At 43.3% G+C, this 26058-nt stretch overlaps 1 long non-coding RNA gene across 1 annotated transcript; it reads right to left on the bottom strand.

Moving 5' to 3' along the window:
* Positions 1-807: 807 nt before the first annotated feature.
* LOC146174110 (uncharacterized) lies at positions 808-17932 on the bottom strand. Its single transcript, XR_014701719.1, has 3 exons — positions 17114-17932; positions 12132-12214; positions 808-921 (listed from the first exon to the last, which is right to left on the bottom strand). It is a non-coding gene; the product is annotated as an uncharacterized LOC146174110 (long non-coding RNA).
* Between the last annotated feature and the right edge of the window lie 8126 nt (positions 17933-26058).

Genomic DNA, 26058 nt, shown 5'->3' with positions numbered 1-26058 from the left:
ATGACCAGCTATCCTCAGATGCCCAGCAATATGCCATCCGCGCTGAGGAAGCCCGCCAGCTCGCCCGTGTGCACATTGGGCAGCAGCAGACCACTGACGCGCACCGTTACAACCTCCGGCACCGCCAGGTTGACTACAAGCCTGGAGACCAAGTCTGGGTATGGACACCAGTTCGCCGTCCAGGCTTGTCAGAGAAACTCCTTTCCCGCTACTTCGGGCCGTACAAAGTGTTGCGCCGTGTGAGTGACCTCAGTTATGAAGTTATCCCAGACGGTGCGACACAACCAAAACGTCGAAAGCACAGCTCGGACATTGTGCACATTGTGCGACTGAAGCCGTACTACCACCGATAGCGTATGGCCACCCGCTGTGACCACTCTCTTGCTTTTCACACCATTTTTACCGGCCCTTCTCATTTCTTTTCGGAGGGAGGGGTAATGCCACCTAGCGTTGCCAGGTGGCGCATGACTGAGGTGTGAAAGGAGGACGAAGTTGAAGAGGACGAAAAAGTGTCGCTTGCACGTTTGCGTCTGTGCTGCTGTGTTCTTGTGTCTGGGCTACCCCCTGCTATCATTGGTATCCTTAGTCACCGTGTACGTGACAATATAAGCTTCCAAACATTATATTATCGGACATTTTTTGAAAATTTTCAGATTTATTCACAAATAACTAATAAGTAGTAATTAATCACGATGGCACTGTTAGCCCATTACAATTATACCTGACAGCTATCTATATGACTCAATGATGCACAGAAGGCAAACGTTGATCGGCAGTTAACCGATTAACTTTATTTATTAGAGGCCTGCAATGAATCCAGTAGTGTTTTACCCTTCATAATGTACACAACTCTATAACACTTCGGTTGTGGTAGCTTTACGGAAACGTTTTGTCACTGAGGTTGATCTGTGATGTTTCTATCTATAAAGCGAAAAAATTACAAAAAATTCGGAAATCATCCAGTTTTTAAAATTCCAAATGATTGAATTCGATACACAGACATCCAGTGTGGCTCACCTGAAAGCCCACAGTATTGCATAAGAGATTAAAAATACTTGAAACACAATGAAAGACCGGCGAACCGCTCTCACAAGCGCTTTGCAAGCCACTTTTGGCCTCCTCAAGACGGTCGCCGAGCCCTTTGGCTGGGATAAGCGACTTCTACTGCAAGGGATTTTCATATCCTGTTTGGTTCGGCAAATACACAAATTGACACGAAGCGCCACAAATATATGACATAATTATCAACCATAATGAACACCTTTTCTGGACAACCCCTTGAAAGTAAGGCAACAGCCGTGTGAAAACTTAAATGAATATATATATATATATATATATATATATATATATATATATATATATATATATATATATATATATATATATATATGTATATATATATATATATATATATATACCGGGTGTCCAAGCTAACTTGAACCAAGGGGCACAAAATAATATGTTTGAGGTAGGTCAGTGAAACCAATTGCATACAACTGCCAGCCTTCTTTCGCACTACAGGCAATTTTTTGTTTTGCAATTACTTGACTAGGTAATTATGTTAATTTCTCTAATTTATAAAATATCGACCTTAGACCAAAAGTGTGAATTGAAAAGTTGTAGAACACCTTCAGAAACCCCCATTTCCTTAATTGCGATAAAGAAAGTCTCACGTGTATATTTTTTTCCGTGCTCAGAAGAAAGCCCACGAAATACAAATAATGCCACGTGACTAGTGCATTTGTGCGCCGCGATTCTGGTGCTCTCAGTCGTGGTTTTGTTCCAGCTAACTTGAACCAAGGGTTACACAATAAAATATTTGAGGTAGGTCAGTGAAACTAGCTGCATACAACTGCCAGCCTCCTTGCGCACTACAGGCAATTTTTTTTCTTTTTTCAAATACTTAATTGGGTAATTATGTTAATTTTTTTCTAATTTATTCAATATTCACCCTAGACCAAAAATGTGAATTGGAAAGTTGTAGAGCACCTTCAGAAACCCCCATTCCATTAATTGCGATAAAGGAAGTCTCACGCGTATTTTTTTTTTCCGACCTCGAAATAAAACCCGCGAAATACAAATATTACCACGTGACTAGCGCATTTGAGAGCCGCGATTGTGGTGCTCTCAGTCGTGGTTTGAGGAACGAAATTAGCTGTGGCCGTGTCTCCTCTGCCCCGTTAAAGCAGCAGGCCGATATGCCTCTGATGGCTTCTTCGCCCGCGTCAAACAGCCGACCCACGTGACGGTGCAAGTAGCGTAGCAGCGAGCGCGGCGAGCCGACACCACCGAGATTCTAACAAGGCCTTTGCATCCCCTTCTCTCCCATCACCGAGTGTCGCGACGAACGGATGAGCGATAAGGTATCAGCCACTGAATCTGCGCGTTCAGACTCGGGTAAAGGGGCGAGATGATATCATGTGTCTAGACTCAAATTCGCGCTTGCACCTTCATTTGCCGGTAATTTATCGTTATCCGCCTGCCATGACATAGGCTGCTGGGGTGCGCAGGCATTGCCAAGATCGCGGTGGCGACGGGCGAGCTCGAGCTTGCTCCAACCATCGGCAACATTTCCGCCTGCCGCTGCAGCATGACAATCGGCTCACGGCCGCAGATGATTTGGTTCGTTCAAACCACGACTGAGAGCACCACAGTCGTGGCGCTCAAATGCGCTAGTCACGTGGTATTATTTGTATTTCGTAGGCTCTCCTTTGACCCCGGAAGAAAATATACACGTCAGACTGTTTATTGCGATTAATTGAATAGGGGTTTCTGAAGGAGCTCTACACCTTTCTAATTCACATTTTCGGTTAAAGTGAATATTTAGTAAGTTAGAAAAATTAACGTAATTAGATAATTCATAATTGCAAAACAAAAAATTGCCTGTGGTCACAAGGAAGTTGGCAGTTGTATGCAACTTCTTTCACTGACCTACCTCAAATATATTATTTTGTAACCCTTGGTTCAAGTTTGCTGGGACACCCGGTACATATATATATATATATATATATATATATATATATATATATATATATATATATATATATATATATATATATATATATATAATGTAGGGGTGTGTTTATTCAGATGGATATAGCCGCTCAGGAGGAACTCGCAGCGGAGCGTCCGGCGTGGCGAATCAGCAAGGCAGCGACCAACTCCTTCGTCCTCGAGCGCGCCAGCACGCGATGCATGGCAGTGGCTATGAAGACGAAAATTACCACACTACGTTTTCCCCCCGGGTAGAGAAGGAGCCTACCTGGCGACTTATGGAGCCGACAGAAAAGACGGATCGTAGTATGGCTTGATTCGGTTGACATGAGCTATTTCGCGTCCACGGCGACGCAAGTCCGCAGAGGGCGTAACAGGCTCAACTACGTAGTTGAGAGGAGATGTTTGTTGGAGGATTCGGTATGGACCATGATATCGAGCAAGAAGCTTCTCTGAAAGGCCGTGGTTGTGGCAGGGACCGAGAGCCATACCAGGCAGTTAGGTGCATATGTAGAAGGCTCGACGGTGTCGCGGTGGTGTTTTTGTTGCACTGGTTTACCGTTGTAAGCGAACGGGCGAGCTGACGACATTCTTCTGCGTACTGGGCGGCGTCCGAGAGTGGCGTCGGTTCAGAGACATCAGGGCGGTAGGGAAAGAGCGCGTCCATTGCACAGGTTGGCTCGCGTCCGTGAAGAAGAAAGAAGGGAGAGAATCCAGTGGTGGTCTGTAGCGCAGTATTATACGCGTAGGTTACGAAGGGAAGAACTTGGTCCCAGTTGGAATGAGCGTCGTTGGCGTACATGGCCAGCATGGCACTCAGAGTACGGTTGAAGCGCTCGGTCAGGCCACTCGTCTGAGGGTGGCAAGAAGTTGCGGTGCGGTGAATGATGCGGCCTTCTTTCAGTAGTGCCTCAAGAGCTTCGGACAAGAAAACGCGCCCGCGGTCACTGAGCAGTTCCTCCGGAGTCCCGTGGCGAAGAATCAAGTTGTTGAGAAGGAACAAAGTAACGTCTCTTGCAGAGGCACAGGGTAACGGTGATTTTTTTAGTGTAGCGCGTAATATGGTCTAATGCCACGATAATCCACCGGTTTCCAGTGGAAATAGTAGGAAGAGGGCCATAGAGATCTATGCCAACGCGGTCAAACGGACGAGCAGGGCAGGGTAACAACTGCGACGAAACAGGGAACTTCTGTGGAGTTTTTTGGCGTTGGCAAGATTCGCAAGCGCGCACATAATGTCGTACAAAGCGGTACATTCCACGCCAATAAAATCGCAGACGTAGGCGCGTGTAGGTGTTCAATACGCCACCGTGGGCACACTGTGGGTCACCATTGTACGCAGCACAAATGTCGGCGCGGAGAGGACGTGGGATGACTAGAAGCCACTTCCGTCCATCAAGCAAATAACTGCGGCCATAGAGAAGACCGTCACGAATGAAGAAGTGGTGGGCTTGCCGGACGAGTGCTTTGGATGAATGACCGGGAGTAGGACTTGAAAGAGAATGCAAAAGTGCACTGATCCATGGGTCATTTCGCTGCTCGGTGACCATGTCGACAGTGGAAAGAGTCGACAAAACGTAAGCACAGACGTGCTCAGACGAGGTCATCATCATCAGCCTGATTATACCCACTGCAGGGTGAAGGCCTCTCCCGTATTTCTCCACTTAACCCGGTTCTGTGCTAGCTGCATCCACTTGACCCTTGCGAACTTCTTAATCTAATCCGCCCACCTAACTTTCTGCCGTCCCCTGCTATGCTTTCCTTCCCTTGGAATCCAGTTTGTTACCCTCAGCGACCATCGGTTATCCTCTCTTCGTACTACATGTCCTGCCCATGTCCATTTCTTCTTCTTAATTTCCACTAGAATGTCGGTAACTTGAGTTATTTCTCTGACCCACTCTGCACGCTTTCTATCTCTTAATGTTACCCTACCATTTTTCGTTCCATAGCCCTCTGGGTTGTCCTCAACTTAAGTAGAACTCTCTTGGTTAGCCTTCACGTTTCAGCCCCATAGGTGAGTACAGACAAGATGCAACTGTTGTATACTTTCCTCTTGAGCGATACCGGTAAGCTGCTAGTCATCATCTGCGAGTGCTTGCCAAATGCGCTCCATCCCAATCTTATTCTTATTATTTCCTTTTCATGGTCCGGATCTGCGGTTACTACCTGTCCTAAGTAGACATATTCGCCTACTACTTCCAGTTTTTCGCTACCTAATGTAAACTGCTGTTCCTTCCCGAGGCTGTTGAACATTACCTTAGTCTTCTGCATATTGATTTTCAAGCCTACCTTTCTACTTTTTCTGTCTAGGTCATCAATCATAATTTGCAGTTCATCCCCCGAGTTGCTTAGCAAGGCAATGTCGTCAGCAAATCGCAGATTACTGAGGTATTCTCCATCTACCCTTATCCCTAACTGCTCCCATTCCAAGTCTCTGAATACTTCCTCTAAACAAGCTGTGAATAGTACTGGGGGATTGCCTCTCCTTGCCTAACACCTTTCTTTATGGGAATTTTGTTACTTTCTTTATGCAGAACTATGGTTGCTGTGCAGCCACTATATATATCTTCCAGACGAGGTATCACTAGGTAATGGCGAGTGGGAAAGAGCATCCGCGTCCGTATGCTTCAGACCTGATCGATAAATGACATGGATGTCATACTCCTGGAGACGGAGAGCCCAGCGAGCAAGGCGACCGGATGGGTCTTTCAGAGAGGCCAGCCAGCACAAAGCGTGACGATCGGTCACAACAAAAAACGGTCGGCCATTCACTTAGGGACAAAATTTTCCGATGGCCCAAATAATGGCCAAACATTCCCTTTCTGTGACTGAATAATTGGACTCTGCTTTCGTCAATGTTCGGCTGGCGTATGCCACAACATACTCGCTGTACCCAGGCTTACGTTGGGTAAGGACGGCACCAAGCCCAATACCGCTGGCGTCAGTGTGGATCTCCGTAGGCGCAGTCGGATCAAAGTGGCGTAGAATGGGAGGCGAAACCAAAAGGCGGCGTAAAGTGTCGAAAGCTTTATCGCAGGCCGGAGTCCAGGCAGAAAGGTCGGAGCTGCCGGCAAGGAGCTGGGTCAGAGGAGCAATGATAGAGGCAAAGTTCAAGATGAAGCGTCGAAAGTAGGAGCAGAGGCCGATAAAGCTCCGAAGCTGTTTCAGAGAGGTTGGCTTCGGGAACTCTGCAACTGCGCGAAGTTTGGTGAGGTCGGGAAGAATGCCGTCTTTAAAGACTACGTGGCCTAAAATTGTGAGTTTTCGAGCGGCAAAGTGGCACTGCTTCAAATTCAACTGAAGCCCAGCGTCGGCGGGACACGTGAGGACATCCTTTTGGCGGAGAAGGTGAGAAGAAAAGTCGGTAGAAAAAACTACGATGTCGTCCAGATAACAAAGACAGGTCTGCCACTTGAGCCCACGAAGAACAGTGTCCATCAGGCGCTCGAAAGTAGCCGGGGCATTGCAAAGGCCAAAAGGCATAACGTTGAACTCGTATAAGCCATCAGGTGTTATAAAGGCAGTTTTCGAGCGGTCATCGTCAGCCATCGGCACCTGCCAGTAGCCAGAGCGCAAATCCAAAGAGAAATACTCGGCTCCCTGTAAACAGTCCAAGGCGTCGTCGATTCGTGGCAGAGGATAGACGTCTTTGCGCGTGATTTTGTTAAGCCTACGGTAATCGACGCAAAACCGGATGGAACCATCTTTCTTGGTGACCAAAACAACCGGAGAAGCCCATGGACTGTTCGATGGCTGTATGACGCCCCGGCGAAGCATATCGTCTACGTTATCAGCAATGACTTGGCGCTCAGAGGCCGACACGCGGTAAGGACGCTGTCGTAAAGGTGCGTTTGTACCATTGTCGATTGTGTGCGTATCGACAGACGTGCGACCCAGAGCAGTGTGAGGAAGGTCGAATGCAGAAGTGAAGGTCTGTAGAAGGGCAGAGAGTTGATCGCGTTGCGCGGGTGGAAGATCTGGGTCAATAGCTTGTTGAAGAACATCGGGTAGTGTCGAAGCGGTCGCTATATCGCAAGAGCTGAGAACATTAACGTCTAATGAAGTAGGCGTGGCAGGAAGAGTATTTGCACGCGCAGGATGACGTTCTTCAATACGACCGAGACGCCGCGTAGCAGGACGGATGGGCAGGAAAATGAGTTCGATACATACATTGCACTAAGACCTTCTTCGAACTTGAGAACAGAAAATGGAAGCAGGAGGCACGGATGGCGTGAAGCGGCATCGGACGGTGTGAGGAAGACAGTCAAAATAGTAACACTTTCACTGGAGAGAGGAACGAGGGCAGCAGAAAAAGGAGGAATGTCTGTGTCATTGGCGATAAGGAGTTTTACAGACCAAGTAGGGACGTCACACAAGACAGCATCACACAAAGGAAAAAAGGCAACTTCCGCGCGGGTGCAGTCAATAACGGCACGATGAGTGGAAGGAAATCGTAGCCCAGGATGATGTGTGAGCAGTGAGCCAGTACAATAAACTCGATGGTGTATAAGTCGTCTTCGATGAGAACACGGGCCGTGCACGCTGCTGAGGGATGAATGCGCTGTGATGAAGCGGTGCGAAGCGAAAAGTCTGGTAGTGCGGTGGTCACCTTGCGAAGACGACGGCAAAGAGATTCACTGATGACGGATACGGCAGCGCCCGTGTCAACAAGAGCGAGTATTGCGACACCATCGACGAACACTTGTATTACGTTAGCGGGAGAAGACGGAGGACTTGAAGAGTTCGAACGAAGCGCAATTGTTGCCCCGGGAACTGCTACTGTTAGTTTCCCTCAACAATGCCGGTAGAACGTCGAGGAAGCGGTGATGGTGAACGGCGACGAGGAGAAGATGATCGGTGAGAGGTATACGTTTGGTTGTCCCGATAAACGAAGTCGGAACCGGGTTGAGTTCTCGGCGAGGGCTGGTCGGCGTCGTACGAGTAGTTCCAGGGGTCAGGGCGAGAAGATGGAAGGCGTTGGCGGCAAAGACGGGCTACATGGCCCGGTAGCCAGCAAGAGTAGCAGATTGGCCGGTTGTCTGCGGTGCGCCAAGGGTTCGTAGGGCGTTGGCGTACACTTGGAATAGGGACATGGAACGCCGACCCAGGCAAAGGCGAAGGATGGTTGGAAGGGGCGGCCTGGTAGGAAACAGGTGCGGTTGGCATTAGCGGCCTGGCTGCAATTTGGGCGTACGTCAATGGTGCCATTACTTGCCCCTGCACAGGGCTGGGCGGCAGCACGGGACTAGGCGGAAGGACATCAGCGATATGGTCTTGCACGACACGCCGTATGGTAGGGGCCAAGGATGGAGCCATGTCAGGAACAAGGCGACCAGTGTTTTGTAATTGAGGGACCAGGGATAGCTGGCGGGCGACCTCTTCGCGAACGAAGGCTTTGATCTCTTGAACCAAAGGGCTGTCCTCTGATGACGTAAAACCACCCAGTGCTAGTGTAGAGATGGTGTCGTCTCTAACAACGGACCTCCGGGTAGAAGCGCGCTGCTTTCGAAGCTCGTCGTAGCTCTGGCAAAGTTTAATCACGTCACTGACGGAGCCAGGATTTTTCACCCAGAGCATCTGGCACGCGTCCTCGGAGATACCTTTCAAGATGTGTCCGATCTTAGCCGCTTCGGAGATTAGTGAGTCGACACGTTTTCACAGGTCGACGATGTCCTCTATATAACTTGTAAATGACTCTTCGGCATGCTGAGTGCGCTCACGCAAGCGTTGTTCTGCTCGGAGCTTGCGAACTGCAGGACAGCCAAACACTTCCGCAAAATTATTCTTAAACGCAGACACAGATGGCGGGTCTGCCTCATGGTTGCGAAACCAGAGGTTCGCCACGTCGGTCAGGTAAAAGATCATGTTACATAGCTTGATAGTGTCGTCCCATCTGTTGCAACTGCTGACACGTTCATACGCCGACAACCAGTCGTCGACGTCTTGGTCGGCCGTGCCACTGAAGAGGCATGGATCACGCTGCCGTAGAACGCCAGAACACAGTACCGTGGTTGGTATGGGCGCCGATGTCGAGGTGGTCTCGTCCGGCATGGTGGAAGCAGAGGTCAATGTGCGGCTTCTAAGTTCCAGGGTGGGTGGGAACGTACCCAGCAGCACCCGCACCAATTGTAGGGGTGTGTTTATTCAGATGGATATAGCCGCTCAGGAGGAACTCGCAGCGGAGCGTCAGGCGTGGCGAATCAGCAAGGCAGCGACCAACTTCTTCGTCCTCGAGAGCGCCAGCACGCGATGCATGGCAGTGGCTATGAAGACGAAAATTATCACACTACAATATATATATATATATATATATATATATATATATATACCAAAATAAAATCTTGGCCACGGTCAATAGTAGTGATAAATGAAGACCAACGTGTGAACATTTATTTACGTTTACTGTACATTTATTTACTGTACAAATACTGTAACTTCCATGTAAGTGCCGACATTCTGACGAAGGCTGTTCCACAGCCGAAACGTAAATAAATTGTTTCACATGTTGGTCTTCATTTTTCACTATATATATATATATATATGCAGATCAATCAAGGGGAAATGAGGGTGCTCGTTATAATACATGAAGGAAAGAAGCCAACAGTCGGCGAGGCCAAGGAAAGCGTTGGGGATAATACGTTGTCTTTTTTTTTTATGTTTACTTGGATAATCACACAAACTAGTTAGGTTATCTGTTTAGGGGAAAGATAATTAGACACAAAGTAGAAGAAAAAACAACGTGCCGATGGTGGGATCCGAACCCACGACCTCCGAATAACGCGTCCGGTGCTTGGAAACAGTATGAAGCAATTTTTCACTTTTATATATATATATATATATATATATATATATATATATATATATTAGTGTGTGTGTGTGTGTGATCTCAATCAAATTATGGGCTTTACTCACCTCTTATGCCAATTCCTTCGGTAAAGACTAAAGTATCTATTTTGGCTAAAATACAACAAACTTGCTATGAGCCCTGAACCTTACCTAACGCCCTTTACAACACGTCCAACATGACATCATCATGCACAATCTGTAACTCCGTATCAAGCCAATATCAATGCATTTAAGTATTCTTTTTTCCCTCGTACTGTTGAAGAATGGAACAAGCTGCCTTCTGATATAATAATGTCCATTGAATCTATTGATAAATTGCTGGCGTTTCAACCATAGTCGTGTTTGATATTGGTGTATATTTTCTTGTTAGTGTTGAACATGTCTTCTCGTTATTTGCTTGTCACTTGTGTTTAGCTTGTTACTTTTGATAAATTCATATTTTATTGCATTTTATTCTTTTCGCCCCTCCTGCTAGTGCCCAGTTAGGGCCTGAAGTATTTGATAAATAAATAAAAATAAAAAAATAAACGCAGATATAGCAACGCTTTGACCTGCTCGCATACTAATGTATGCGAGCAGGTAATGGATAACTTTGGATAACCTTGCATAAAGAAAAATTGTTTATAATACTTACTACACATATGAAAAATAATTTTATCGAATTTGCGTAGTCACTAACCTACAGGCTCCAAACAACTATATAATCTGAACACTCAGTTTAAAGCGCCGCAAAAGTAATAATGAGCGTCACATTCCCCTAAAGAAAACAGTAAAGAACGCGACCAGGTGACACAAAAACTACCTTTCTTTTGGAAAGCGGGAAGGCACGTTAATGTCAATGTCAAAATGATGTTGAGGGTTGTTTTTGAGAGACATGCTAAAATATTATTCTGCGGTTCGTTAATAACTAAGCATACCGCAAAGAAGACTCAATTATCAAATCACCATTAAAATGAATGCATCTGCCACTCAATGATTTAGTGTCATACGCTCTATAGCGACCGCACGTCTGCCAGCCAACAAGAAACAAAACAGCGCAGCTGTTGCCTTAAGCAAATATTTAATTACGCTACGGTGAATCCTGCATGCTATTTCTTAATGAGGTATTTGCAAGGATGGTAACATCCTCTGTGGTAACGGACGGCCATGAGAAAAATGCGAGCATAGAATCCTATGTTTTTTATACTTAGAGGAGCAATTGAACTCATCAGCATAAATTGCAGAACAGTGTGTGAAGTGTTGAGCAGACATTTTGGGCAATATTTTTATCAAACATATTTTACCATATACAAGAACATTTCCTGAGGGCAGCCGTGGACAGTCAAACGATAGTGTTTTTCAAACGAGAAGTTTGACACTCTCTACAGATTGAAATTAACGAAAATTTCCTAATATTTCACACTTTCTGCTTTAAATATATTTTTTTTTACAGGCTCCCAATTTTCCTTCCTCATTACTCCTCCATTTCACCTCATTGACTTAGATCGATAACCCTGATTTTGGTATCCCGTTTCTACATATATTTATTCTCGGTTCTTTTTATATTTCGATTTTTGTGGCTGTTTTTGTTACTTCAACTTGAGGCCTTCCAGACTGAATCATTTCTCCTGGCTACATTGGTCGACACATGCACTGCTATTCTGTCTGAGTTCTTGAAAAAGGGTATTGCCAAAAACGAACTAGGAAGTTTATATGCCACTTCATTTATAACTTCATTGAAAAAATCGTAGAATTTACAACACGATGTCAAGTGCAATATTGACAATAAGATGTTCACGAGCGAAGCTACTGACCTCTTCCAGCCACTGTTTATTAGTAAGCAGTTTCTAAAATATGATGTAAAAGTTGGTAAACGGTAATATAGTTTAGTAGGCAAGATATGTACATATTTCCTGCTAATGTCAGTCATGTGACGATGTAATAACATGAGGCACTATCTAGGGAATATATTACCGCAGGGGAACAATGGTCAAATATCACAGAAGACTGAAACACATCTCAAAATTTTCGAAACTAAAATATTAAACAGTCAACTCTCTTGGCATTTTCTTCAAAGCAAATACAGACTACCAATACTATAAAATATTTTGGATTGTGTAGATCGAAATCGCTAGCAGTTATTGCGATAGTGACTGTCATTTTAAGCATGTGACTCGCATGTGTATCTAGAGCACTGCATGCACCCGAAAACCATGCTACACTTGCTATTTAAAATTTGACTATCTACTCGGTGCCAGTGTAGAAGATGGGTCGTAGGTTTTCTTCTTGTAGTAATGAAACAGGTGGCTTACCTTTTCTTGCTTGATAGGTTACGGCGTTAGGGAAACCTTTGTTCATAGTTGTGGATGTCGTCAGATTAGTTACAAAAGTTTGCCTATGCGGAAAGCATACAGAAAAAAATGATAATATTGTTACATACTGAGTACGTACGGGGGTGTTTATTAGTAGTCTAAAGCGCTGCGAGTCATGCAAGGAACACCAGCACACACCACTGTGTCTTCCGTTTCTTCTTCTTCTCTCCAGTCTCTTCTTCCTTTCCTGACGCCCCGATGCACGTGACACTTCCCCCCTCGCAGACAAAGTTGTCATCATCACTACCATCTGATGAAAACGGCAAGCGTGACACACAGTCAGCGTCAGCATGTTGACGGCCGCTTTTGTATGCCACAGTGAAGTTAAACTCATGCAACCGCAATGCCCATCGAGCGAGCCGGTCGCGAGGGTCACGAAGATTTACGAGCCAACAGAGCGAATGGTGGTCAGTGACGATGGTAAAAACATTGCCATATAGGTAACGAAATAGTTGCACCGCAAAAACCACTGCTCCGCCTTGCTCAACGAACGACTAGCATAAGCTATCACGTGCTGATCGGTGCATTAAGCTGGATGAGCACAGCACCAACACCCACGCCACTAGCGTCTGTGTGAACTTCGATGGGGGCAGAAGGACAGAAGTGACGCAGGATAGGTCCTGATGTCAGAAGGATTTTGAGAGGGCGGAGGGTATGCGATGTCAGCGAATCTGGGCACAAAACGACGGAAATAGGAACACAGCCCTAAAAAGCTCCGAAGCTCCTTCCCTGATTTCGGTGCTGTAAAGCTGGTTACAGCCGCAATCTTCTGAGGATCGGCCGAACACCATTCTTATCGACCAAGTAAGCAAGAAAAAATGTTTGGCGTTTGCCAAAGTGGCACTTCTTAGAGTTGAGGACGAGGCCTGCTCTCTCAATGCAATCAGGAACGATGGCGAGGCGGCGTGGCATGAGCGAGCCTCATGCCACGAGGCAGCACAGCTGGCTCGCTGAATAGTTTACAGTCCACAGCAATGTGTGGCCTCTGGTGACTGAAACTATGCAACGAGGCACCAAGACAATCTTCTTTGCATAGGCCAGCGTTGTAGGTTCCACTTCGGCGTCGAAATTCTCGCACAAATTCGTAGATGAAATAACTTGAATGAATTCTCCGAATATCGCAGGTACAACTGTATCTTCATACACAGAAAACGCTCCTAAATCGAGCGACGAGGTTTCTACAAGAGCCCACATCAACGCAGCATTAAGCAAGATCTATCCAGTTACGGCAGTCTAACGTTGCACCACACTGTTGCAAAAAGCCTATACCTAGAATTACTTCATGCGTGGAACGAGGCAACACTGTGAATTCGGTTCGAAACGCTTGGCCACCAATCACAACTTTCGCATTGCACACACCCAAAGGCACCATTGATTCACCCCCAAGAACGGAATACCACAGCTTGATTCAGGCTAAACATCACTTTATATCCTAATCGATTCTTGAATGCTAAACTCATAACAGAGACTGTTGCGCCAGTGTCAATTAGTGCCATGGTGGGGATGCCGTCGATGGATACTTCGAGTTCGTTCTTTAACATAAACACAGGCAGAGGTATTGAGAACGTTGATTTTCCGGCGACCTCACTCCCATCGGCCGCGTCTTCTAGTTTCCCGAAGGGGAAGAACGGCGCCGAGGAGACGGGGATTGTCGCTGTCTTTGAGTTGGCGGCGTCACACTGCGGTTCGAAGCAGGCGATCCGTTTCGCATCTGTGCCGTGCGGTATGTATCCAGAGTCTGTGTCGGATGAAATTCAGTGTCGAAATGATTAGAAACGTTGGGCAGCGGTCGACGATCTTGTGGTAGCAGGCCCCGCTGACGGCAATACCGGGAGATGTGTCCGGTCATGCCACAGCTATAACACACGGGTTGCTGGCGCCACCGGTCCGAGTAAATGCGGAAACTGGTTATGGTTGGCGGTAGTAATCAGGACGGCGTTACTGACAAACCACCTGGCGTGTGTAGGTGGTTCTTCGGCCCATCCGTGGCTGAGAAGTGCTTAAATCGTTATGCTGTCTGCCCTCGCCAAAGCGTGACGCATTTAAAGCCGGAATCCAGGAAGTTGATGGGGTCGCGGGTTTTGCTTGCCGTGCGCAACCGTCATACTGGTGTTCGTCCCGGCACGCAGAGTCTTTGTCACGCAACAATTATTCCCGCACAATCCGGCGTATCATATCAGCCATGGACTCCGAAGCACTGGCATCAACGCTCGCAGCAGATGTGACGTTGGCTAGTCGCCTAAATGTAGGAGTGATACGGCGCAACTTCAGGTTTCGAAAGTGCGGCAGTGCCTGATGAAGTCAGCTGTAGAGTTCAAATTGTCTTTGCTGATAAGACAATTATTGGGATCTACAGCGATACCTTTAAGCAAGTGCCCCACTTTATCTTCCGCGGACATTCGAGGGTTTACCACCTTGCACAATTTCACAATATCCTCGATATATGCGGTGCATGTCTCGACAGGTACCTGGGCCCGCTGCATCAACGTTTGTTCTGCGCGTTTCTTCTTCGCGGATCCGTCGTCAAAGCAGTCCTTTATCTCTTCTTTGAAACAATCCCAGCTGGTAAGTGAGTCTTCATGATTATCAAACCAAACTAGGGCAGTGCCTTCCAAGAAGAACACTACGTTCGCTAGTTTCACGGTCGCGACCCAACGATTGTACCGGCTCACCCGCTCGTAGTTGGTTAGCCACTCGTCGACGTCCTCGTCAGATTTTCCACCAAATGTGCACGGCTCGCGGTAGTGCTGCCAGTTGCTCACCGCAGGTGTTGTTCGATCAGCGTCGCCGTCTTGAGCCATGTCAGGTGGTAGGGGTGGCAAATCAGCGAGCCGGCGGCTTCGAATTTCGAGCGTCGAAAATATTTCGAGCGTCGTATAACACCGAATGATAGAGTAATCCTAACTGCAATTTTAATGTAGCAAACCCATTATAAAGTGAGCTGTAGTACGCTACTTACAACTGTGTAAAAATTATATTGCATTATATCATTGCACTTAACCAGATTCAGAGAGGTAAGTATATTATAACACGTATATTTGTTCAAAAAGCTGTTTGTATTCCCTGATTAATGCAAAGTTTGATAGCCAAGTTCCTGCCAGTTTCTTTCCAAATTGTTTTCTGAAGCACATAAAATGCCTAATGACTTGTTGATTGATGTGCTTGAGCATGCAAACACCTTTTTTTATCAGAAAAGTAAAGTTTCTAAAATGTCATTATTTTAAAATTTCAATGACAGCACGTAAGTTATGCCTATTTTTAAAAAGCTTCGACTTGCAGTGCTTTGCAATTTTGTGTCAAAAATTCCAACAACATTCTCAAACTATTACTCACAGATGACACGAGAGACATTCCGCTCACTTTAAAAACTGTTAAGGATGAAACAAAGATAAAATAAAAAACTGTTCCCAAACAACCACTGTCAAAATTTTGAAACATGAAGCTGTAGGTTGCCCACGAGGAGGAAAATACTTTTCTACTTGGCTGCCCTCCTATATGGAAAAAACCGTGAGAAATGCTGGAGGCAGATACCACCTGCCTCGCGATTACATGATACATTTGAAGTAAATATTATGTGTGAGTGCGATGGTGATTTGTGTCAGGCTTTGAACGGTTATCTGAAATCGTTATTTCCCTATTTTATTGCTCTCTTCTATAATTTTCCCCTTAACTAGAGAGGTTGCGAATTCTGAGGTAGATGTATCAATTTGTTATTGTGACTTACTATTGCTGAAAAAAATCTGCCCAGCCAGTTCACATTACAACTCCTTTTATGAAGTGCTATGCTCAGGGGTTCCCCAATATTCAAGTGACTTGTCTAAATACGCCATCAAACGAAAGCTGTACAACAGCCAGATATTAAGCTATTCCTAAAGCTGGACACCGAAAATCTACTTGGGATTACCATCTGATGTCAATAACCTGTACGGATTGCTACAAATTTACAACATATTATTTGTTAAGATGTAGCCATTGTTCTTGACCTAAATGAGAAATAAAAGCAGAGCATTATTTAAGAATTTTCAGCACCACTCAATGCTAAAACCTCACAATTTAGTCCATGCATGAATGAGGTGCACTGGTTTTGTAAATGCAAAAAACGCTTCGATAAATTTTCAAAAACTAACTTTGTTACAAAGTAGGCAATAAACTAGAAAATTACAAAATGCCCAAATGGACTACAAATTGCTTAATCAAGCATCTTCAATTTGTGCTAGTAAATAATGTTTTTTTTCCTGCTCTGTTTTTTCCAACATTCTCCAGGCATCTATTGCTCTGCCCTCCTATTGTTCCGTTTAATATTGTCGCTAATACCCAAGATTTTCGCACTCTTTGCGAGATGTGACGAACGGAAAATTTGTGTTACGACAGGGCAGTGTTTAAGGAACCTAAATCTCCTGTTTAACGCTGCTTCTAACCATAAATTGCTCTCTGAAGTGTATACCTACAAGCAAATGGTCTTCAGATCTACGTACGCTAATCTCTACTCGACTTAGCACGCTGACAATGCAGCAGCCCTACGAAAACTATTATTTCTTCCTACGCGTTCTGAACCTCATCGCTCCCTCCCCGTGGTTCATGTTCACTGTTATATAACATTACACTAGCCTCTTCTCTGGAAAGAGTGCATGCCGTCATGATCTGGCATGATTTCACGAAATCTGACATTGCTAAAAAACATTTCAAAAGAAAGCAGTGAGATTTGTCTACTATTAATATCACCACACATATATCAAACCTATTCTATATGAAAACCAGCTTGCATCTCTCACTGACTCCGTATGCCATAAAAAATCCATTTTTCTGTTAAGAAAAGGTCCTATGAATATTATCTTTTCATTTTTCTCTAGAACGACTACATACTAATATAATATTAATAATAGTTCAGTAACAAGGAGATTATAAAATGTATTTATAATTACCCTTTTCCATATATTTTTACTGCTATATTACTAGTATTTTTGTATATTCGTAAATGTGTTCTTCTCATTTAAGACCTCCCCTTTGTCGTTTCCAGCATTCATGTATATCTATATTGTGTGCCGACCCTGAAAAGGTATTGTGAAAGAGCAATGAATAAAAAAGAAAATAAAGAAATAGAGTGCGAATACATTGCGCACCTTCTCTTGGTTGCACGATACTTCGCTGCCATTCTCCATGTTCTCTAGAGTAAGCTGGGATTCATTGTTAACGCTTGGAAGTGCCGCTAAAAAGCTGAATAATATCGCCTCAAGTGTTTTCTTGGAAGCACCAGGTGCGGATACTTCTACAGAATCACAATAATTTATAAATGCGAGTAAAGTTATAAGCCATAAATTGTTGGGCTGCCATCGACAGTACATATGCTGGTAAAGTTCATCATTGGTCAAGAATCCATGCGCACTGAGGTCCAGCCGCACAATTTGACGGAATCACATTGCCACGGCCACTTCGATCATGTTGCCGTTTCTTTCCAAGAGGTAATTCGTTGCCGATACTCAATTTACTGCCGAAAAAATTGAGTTGAATTATTCGAGGCGTTATGTTTTGAATGTAGGAGTCCTATAATTAACAAAAATGCACAAAGACGCGGGTAATTACAAGTATAAAATTACATGCCGCTTCAGTTACCCGTCTGTCTCTAATTGCGAAAGAGAATTGAAATTTCTAAGCGAAGCAGGGCGTGTGTTGTGACCTGCCTCTTCACTCGATTGTTTTCCTGATCCCATTTATGTGTTTTTTTTAACGTTTGACTTTACGCTCTATTGGGAAGCTTTATTATTTGAGAAGTCTTATTGCTTTTTGCTGGAAGAAATTTCACTCCTCGTAGCTTTCAAAGATTTTAGCCTTTTTTGACCACCCTTAACTTCTTCTTCCAGTGCGTTTTAATGTTTTTTTCTTAAAGGCCTCTACACGTCTTAAGTTTCTATTCCTAAAGAATTTAGCCTATTTGGCCATCTTTAATTCTTCTCGAATTGGTGTTTATATGTTGCTCGTATGATGGCCCTCTACAACCCCTCTCCCCGAAATGCATTATCGGTTTTCATCGCAAAGCAATCCAAGAACGCATGTTTTACTCATAGTTGTGTGTATCCTCTGAACAGCAATTGCTATACAAAGATGTAGATTTACAACTATTTGCATATGTGTGTGGTTTCACTGCATCGAAATTAAAATCTACTTCATAGTCCGCGTGCGTGTTCTTCTTTGTTTCAATTGTTTTGCTCTCCCCTTGGGCTGCTTCACCACCAAACTAAATAACTCAACGGCTTTGACGATGAGGTTTGTAGGGAAGCCATTATTTTGTCCACGACAATCTCGTAGATCTTAGGTCGATCAATGAACTATGCCAGCAAAAGGCGAGACCACTTTCGATATTGAAAATCGTATTCAGAAAATAAGAGTGATGTTGAATTTTATAAAACAGAAAATCAGTTTGCGATAATTGAAAAGGCAATCTAATTTAAATGAATAGGCCTTCTAAGAACAAGTAGACGGCAAAGATCTGCATTTCCACAATAGATGATTCATATTTACCAGGCATTCTGTAATATTTTATAAATTGTAGTGGGTAATTTTCAAGACAAATGTATTATTCTCAGTATTTTACTGAGAATGGGACATTTCGTTCAACATAATTTTTGCAAAAATGAATGCGATATAAATAAATATATTTTTCTGTTATCTGTTCGAAAAAAAAAATATTTACAGTGTCGTTAATACAGATAGCACAGACGCATACTAACTTATGTCGGATGAATATTTAAAATAATATTTTGCAGCTTCACTAAAACCGGCAAGACTGCCATATAGAGCAAATGAATAGATGTGCTGATTGAACATGATAATGATCAATATAATCAGCATGGAGCATACTGCACAATATGGTACGAAACTCCAAATATGCCCTTTGCTTCTTCCTTAAACAGAGAAGGCTGATATCACATTCGGTTTGTTTCTATACTCCAAGCCGCCACACCGAGCACAATTAGAGAGACCATGTTTAGAAAACAAAATGCCGAGTGTGACTAGCACCTCAGATAAATAAGTAATGGAGTTGTTCCTGTGCGATCCATTTTTCCAGTCGCATACAAGTGTTTTATTGCGAAAGCAATACTTACATGCACTTTCAAGCCTTTGCCGTACCGTAGCGGTGCCACCATGGACCTTTCGCGTGACCTCTATATTTGTTTGACTCCCAATGTATTGTTCTTTTTCAAATTTAAAGAGTTAGTTAATCGTCTCTAGAACATAAGAGATTGACTGGGGATTGTATGCGTGCTTTGTCTAGAGTACCACATTGGAAAATATCAAAAGATTTAAGGTCGTCCGTATGAAATCAATAATAGAAAAAAATTATTTAGCAAATGAATATTCTCGCTGTACGTTTGATTCCATCGCTTGTAAGCATCCACGTGGGAATAGCGACGATGACGCGTTTGTAAATTCGTCCCTAAAACCAAAGCCAGAATTTGCTTCTAGGCCACTGCATTTCTTCTTAGCTACATTTAATTTCCAACCTACTGACGCATGGCTGAAGTGAGGCTGGTTAGGTGTCTACAAAAATGATGACGCTGGCATAAACATAGCCCTGCAGGATTCACTATAATCGCTGCCGCTTGCCTGCATAGATTACCGATGTATAAGTATATATCTGGAGTGCACATCGATGTCTCAATAGTAAACACGGCTGTATGATTTTTCATCCTTACTTTGATTTCTACTTTCTGAGGCTCTGGCTGGAACATACCTCATGTCTGCTGCACCAGCAGTACAATCATACGTTCCGGCTGTGCATTTTGTAGAGACTCCGTAGACCGTTAGCTGCAATATTGCTTGAGTACCTGCTTTGAAGGTCCTCTGCAAATTATGTAAAAGCTGCGCGTTTCATCTTCGCGGCGTTAACAAAGGGATGGACATATAAATGGGCAATGTAAGATGGGGCTGCGTCGGATTCACTATCACTCATTTATATCTCAGGTTACCAAATATTTTTTTGCCTTTGGCAGGTATGGCTCTGTGTTAGAATGCTTGTAGTAATTACGGACTGGGTATTTCATTTAGTTAAGCCAAATTGGCTGCGCTGCATTTGACTTCACCTTGAATGTCGTTGGTTCCGCTCACAACTTTAAGCCATCCTTGTTGTAACGTTAGATCTGTTTTAATTTAACTTGACTCCGCTATCCCATCATTGTTCCACGAAGGCCTAGTGTGCGTAACAGACCACATAAATATTTATACTCTACGCTCACAGTGCCAATGGTCGCAAATTATACCGACACATTAAAATTTGGATTAGAGAATACATTCCAACGCCCGGCACGGGAGGTGTTCTGTCGGGGCGCCTTGTAGTGCCTTGCGCCTGCCACATAAACTACGCTCTCGAAGTATGTTTCCATTTTCTGCTGTGGTTGAGTCTAGGCTGCACACCAGTGTTTCGTAGGTTACTCCGTAATATTAAATCCATCCACTTTGCCGTTGTGCGCAGACAGCAAGTCTAAGCAGTTGTTGATTTTATCAATAAACTGATTATAACCATCTCAATGAGCGAATTGCTTTGCATTATTGGAATTTATTCGTAAGAAATGTGCCCCCTGCTGACTTTTATGATATATTTACTGAAGCTATTTAACCACACAAAACGGTTTTCACGCATGGATAAAACCTATACGACGAAACCTCTAAGTAATTGGCTGACACCCACAATACGCGAGGCCGTCAAACAGAAGCTAATATTGGTCCCAAGGAAACGGAGCCCAAGTGGCTGTGAATAGAATTTAAGCAAAGACGAAACCTAGTAAATGGCATTTTCTTGGCAAAGCGCCTCCTTTTCCGGATTAAGTTAACGATGCACGTTTCATCACCAGAAAAACATGGAAGAGCATTACAAGCTTTTTCTGTTCTTAAACGCTTTCTTATGCTCTTGCGTATAGTGTGCTGAGATAAGGCATTCCTTTTATAGCCAATTTAGTCCGTTGGTAAAACCTTGATATATTTCCCACGTTCTTTTCTAATAATTATTTCGATTGATTTGCCTAATGACAATGATGGTGATATCTTTAGACAATACTGGATTTGTACTCCTCGCTGCTCAACTCGGTATAGCACACATACACCTCATTTTTATAAACTTGCCAGTTTGAACAGCCTACCGCCTAGCATTTTCCGCTCGGAAACTGATGTACTCTGAATAGCGAGCACTGCGTATTATCAGTTTATCGCTTTCTGTTCCTAGAAATATTAAATTTTTCTTTTATCAATTTACCTCTCTCACTTCTAGCTTTTTGTGTGCGTATTTTGAAATGTTTGCACACTTTGTTTTGCATGCAAGCCACCTCGCTCACGTAAACATACCACTGCACTTTATCCCGTCTGATATATTTTGCAATCAAAGTGTTCGTTGCCAGCCTTGCGCTGCCCCTGAGACCCTTAGAGGCTTTGACAGTCCTAGGTATTACTTTGTAACCCTTGATACGAATAAAAGTGCAGTCTATCTATGTATCGGTCCATTCATCCATTCAATTCAATCCATCCATTCATCCATCCATCAATCCGTCCGTCTATCCGTCCGTCTATTCGTCCGTCCGTCCGTCCGTCCGTCCGTCCGTCCGTCCGTCCGTCCATCCATCCATCCATCCATCCATCCATCCATCCACTAAGTGCGCACTGACGCCAGCCAGGTCAGCTTGGAGGCGGTTCTGTTTAAGCACGACGTAGAGGGTGTCTGTAAAGTTATCGAAAACCTCTCAATTATTAATCAAGAATCCCCAACATGTGTGTCGGAAGTTCATCTATCGCTAATAAAACTAGTCATCACTCTACAGTATTTTGTGTTTCATTCATGTATTCTCTGCTGATAGTCTAAACAAGCATGGGCATTCCGTTCATGACAACTCAGGTGAATTAATTCATGGGAGATCTCGAATCCAAATTACTATATGCAGAAGTACTCATGTACCTTAACTATACTGGCATCTTCATAATATTGCAGCATGGATCAAAACTGCTCCAATCGTTCGTCACCCATTTCAGTTGTCAGTACGTTCGCATTAAGGTTACTTGACAGTCTTCAGAATTGAAGGTCAGTCTGTCCGATACAAAGTGTCTGTGGAAAATGGAACCTTGAACCTTCCCCGTACAGGACATCAATGGATAAGCATCAATGCCTATAACTCACGTGTCATCATCAGGGACATTGTAAGCGGGGAATTGATTAGAAGAGACATGGCTAGAAAAATATGACACGAGGATAATGGCATGTGTCAGCATCGCGTCAAGGATATGGACACACTAAGTAGAGCGCACAAGGTATACCCCGAATAAGGGCCTCGATGAAGAAAACGAAAGGGTTACTCCTCGTATACCTCGCAATGCAGTCATGCACAATGCCGGTATAGACCATAGCGTAGTGCCTTTAGGCAGCTGATGTCGATGCCGTAGTGCTTCTTGGCGAACTGCCTGGGGATTCCAGCTGACTGGGAATCTCGTAGTAGGGAGTAGAGGTTCCAGGGATGGTTGTAGCGCTCGCCGCCCAGCAGAATGGTGGTAGTGGTCAATATTCTTTTTCAGCCGCTCATAGGAAACCTTGAGGTTGCTTTAGAAAACTTTCCCGCATTCAAATATTGGCTATTTGCCTTGAGATATTTTATGATTGCTTTGTTGTAAAGCACAAGACCAGTTTCTTTTATTGCATAGATGCCTATAAATTCTAAATTTGAATACCATGTGCTTTTAATCGCGCAGAAAAAAATTGTAAATGTGGCCTTATTTCTCATTAGTGTAATATTTCAGATTTGTCTTTGTAGACACTAATTTCTTCAGAACGAAGGAAAGAACTCAAACTTGCACTTCGCCACCTGTTCTTTAAACCACACTGTATATTACCCTAGCTTGTGTAACTACAATTGCACGTGACTGCAAACTTCGAAAATGCTCCTTGTGCAACGAAAACGTTTATATTTTCCTCCTAATACGAACTTAAGACAAAAGTAACTGTACATTTGATAACTTTATTACCACGTGCTTACATATATAAAAACATACGATATTGAAATCATAGAATATTTCTGTTTCGTTTTTCCTGCAATCAAACAAAATATCTTATGCCACATACTTAAGGTCAGCAAAATATTATAATACGAATACTATTTCACTGTGACTAATCACTATTAGATGTGATCTCATAACTCATTATGTGCAAAAATTGATTACGCAGTCTTATCATTATTGCCAAATTCGGCACATCAGCTCCGATTTGCTTGCTCCAAAGCATTTACCGACGGATTCCTTTATTTATTTTCATATCAAGTAGCCGCCAATTAGTTGACACTTGCACATATTACAAATATCTCCTAATGAAGCTCATAACAAATAGATCCTCTCGCGCAAAGAACATAATAGAAATTAACATCCGAAATATTCAGAATAGTTCTTGTGATTTTGACATTTTTCTAATCACCATGCAGTACAGTTGATAATGAGTGCAGGGATTTCAGGCTAAATTGCGTAAATATTTAGCTGAAAATGATTTCTGGAGATCATTTTATTTATTTACTTATTTATTTATTTATTTATTCAGGTTACCCCTAAAGGCTCTCCAAAAGAGGGTATTACATACGGGAGGGGGGATACAATTGTAAAAAGCACGATGCAATTAGCAACAATTACAATAAGAACCATTAAATATGACATCAAAACAGGAAAGAAAAACAACACCAAAATATTCTACACATTTCCATTACAGTGAAGTAGCTCTTGGAATTTTTTTATGTTAGTTTCTGTAGCGATGTGCGATGGCAAGTTATTCTATTCAATGATAGTGCGGGGTATGAATGAATTGACATAAGATCATAAATGACACTTTGCACGCTGAACTTGTGTTTAGCGTGTTTACGACGACATGATAAGTCTTCCAGTTCAGCCCGTTGTTTTAATGCTGTGACGCTAGTGAAAGGTGAGTAGTCTGAAAAAATAAAACGCAAAGCACGGTTCTGCAAAGATTCGATGTTGGTGATAACACAGGCTTGATCAGGGTCCCAAATAGCCGCGGCATATTCAATTTCAGGGCGTATTAGAGTGATATAAGCAACTTTTTAACATGGATAGGAGCGTGTTTGAGAGTACGTTTAAGAAGACCAAGTGAACGATTAGCAGCAGCTAGGGTGAGGTCGATATGGTGATGCCATGTTAGATCAAACTGGAGGTGCAGGCCAAGGTATTTGTAAGTGTTTGTTAGTTCCACAGCATTGTTATTGAGCATGTAAGTGGTTCAAATGCGAGCTGTACGACGAGTGAAAGATATCTGTTTAGTTTTAGAAACGTTTAAAGTCAATAACCAGGATGAGCACCATGAGCTTGCTGCGTTCAAGTCAGATTGTAGGAATTGACGGTCACTGTCATTAATAATGTTACGGTAAATTACGCAGTCATCTGCGAAAAGAGGAACTCTAGATGTTACACATGCAGGTAAATCGTTAATATAGATTAGAAAAAGCAAAGGACCAAGCACGCTTCCTTGGGATACACCAGATGTCACATAAGTCGAAGAGTTAGAATTATTAACTGAGGTATACTGAGATCTAGAAGAAAGAAAGTCCTTATTCCAGGCGAGCATATTAGGGTGGACGTTAAGCTGTGCTAGTTTTAGTAAACGTCTGTAATGAGGGACCCGATCGAATGTTTTGGAAAAATCTAGAAAAACTGCGTCGACCTGAAAGCCTGCATTAAGTGGTGATTGTAAGTCATTAACAAAGCCAGCTAGTAGAGTGTCACATGAAAAACCCTAGCGAAAATCGTGCTGGTATTTGAAAATACTGTTATGATCATCGAGGTAGTTAATGACTTGGCTATGATGATATGCACTAGAAGTTTGCAAAAGTTGCTAGTTAACGAGATGGGTCGATAGTTAAGTGGGGAGGAACGTTCACCTGATTTGAATATAGGTATTACCTTTGCTACACGCCAGTCATTAGGAATTAGTCCGTTCGATAACGACTGCGAGAATAAATAGGACAAGATAGCGGAGATGCTTCTGGATGTATTTTTTATATCTTATTGTTAAAGCCAAGGGGATCCGAGCTACGCGTAATTTTGATATTGTTTAATAAAGCTGAAATACCTGCTTCGTTAATAACTATGTCAGGCATGCAGATGTCATGAAATGTATTTAAGAAAGGAGATGGGCTAATATCTTCGTTGGTGAAAACTGATGAGAAGGTAACGTTAAGAACCTGAGCATAATCGGATTGATTGATTATGACGCCGTTACGGTCGGAAAGTAAAATGTCAGGATGAAAGAGAGGATTTATGATGCGGCAAAATTTACGAGGGATGTTGGTTAAAGAGAGGACAAGTCATGATTGAAAAACTGACGTCGAGTGGATTTTAATAATAACTAGTATTCTCTGTCGCATTTCTTATACTTTTCCCACGTGAATAAACTACCATTTTTATTCATACGCCGCAGCTTCTGATCAAACCATGGTGTATTGCTGCTACATCTAATTGACGTAAGGGGCACAAAGTTGTGGATAAGGTTAGTAAGGGTAGTTTTGAATAAATCCCAATTTTGCTGAACAGTGCGCAATGAATGTTGATTTTTGAACTGGACCGCGAAATAATCTAATTCAGTGTTAATTCTTTCATAATAAGGTCTGTTGTAACATCAGATTTGTTTAACAGTAGTTTTCCTTTCCTTAAAGGAGCCGGTATTGCGTCCTGTTATTACGTCGTGATCTGAAATGCCGTCTAAATGAATTATGTCTGAACAATTATCAGGATTATTTGTTAGTTATAAATCAAGAATGTTGGTGGTGCTCGATATGCGACGTGTGGGATTGGTAATAAGTTGCGACAGCGAAAAATCAAGACATGATTGAAGAAACTTATG

The sequence above is a fragment of the Amblyomma maculatum genome, chromosome 11 (assembly GCF_055883805.1).
Source record: "Amblyomma maculatum isolate TAMU_Amacu chromosome 11, ASM5588380v1, whole genome shotgun sequence".
NCBI classification, from domain to species: Eukaryota; Metazoa; Arthropoda; class Arachnida; order Ixodida; family Ixodidae; genus Amblyomma; species Amblyomma maculatum.
This window is presented reverse-complemented; position numbering and strand designations above follow the sequence as displayed.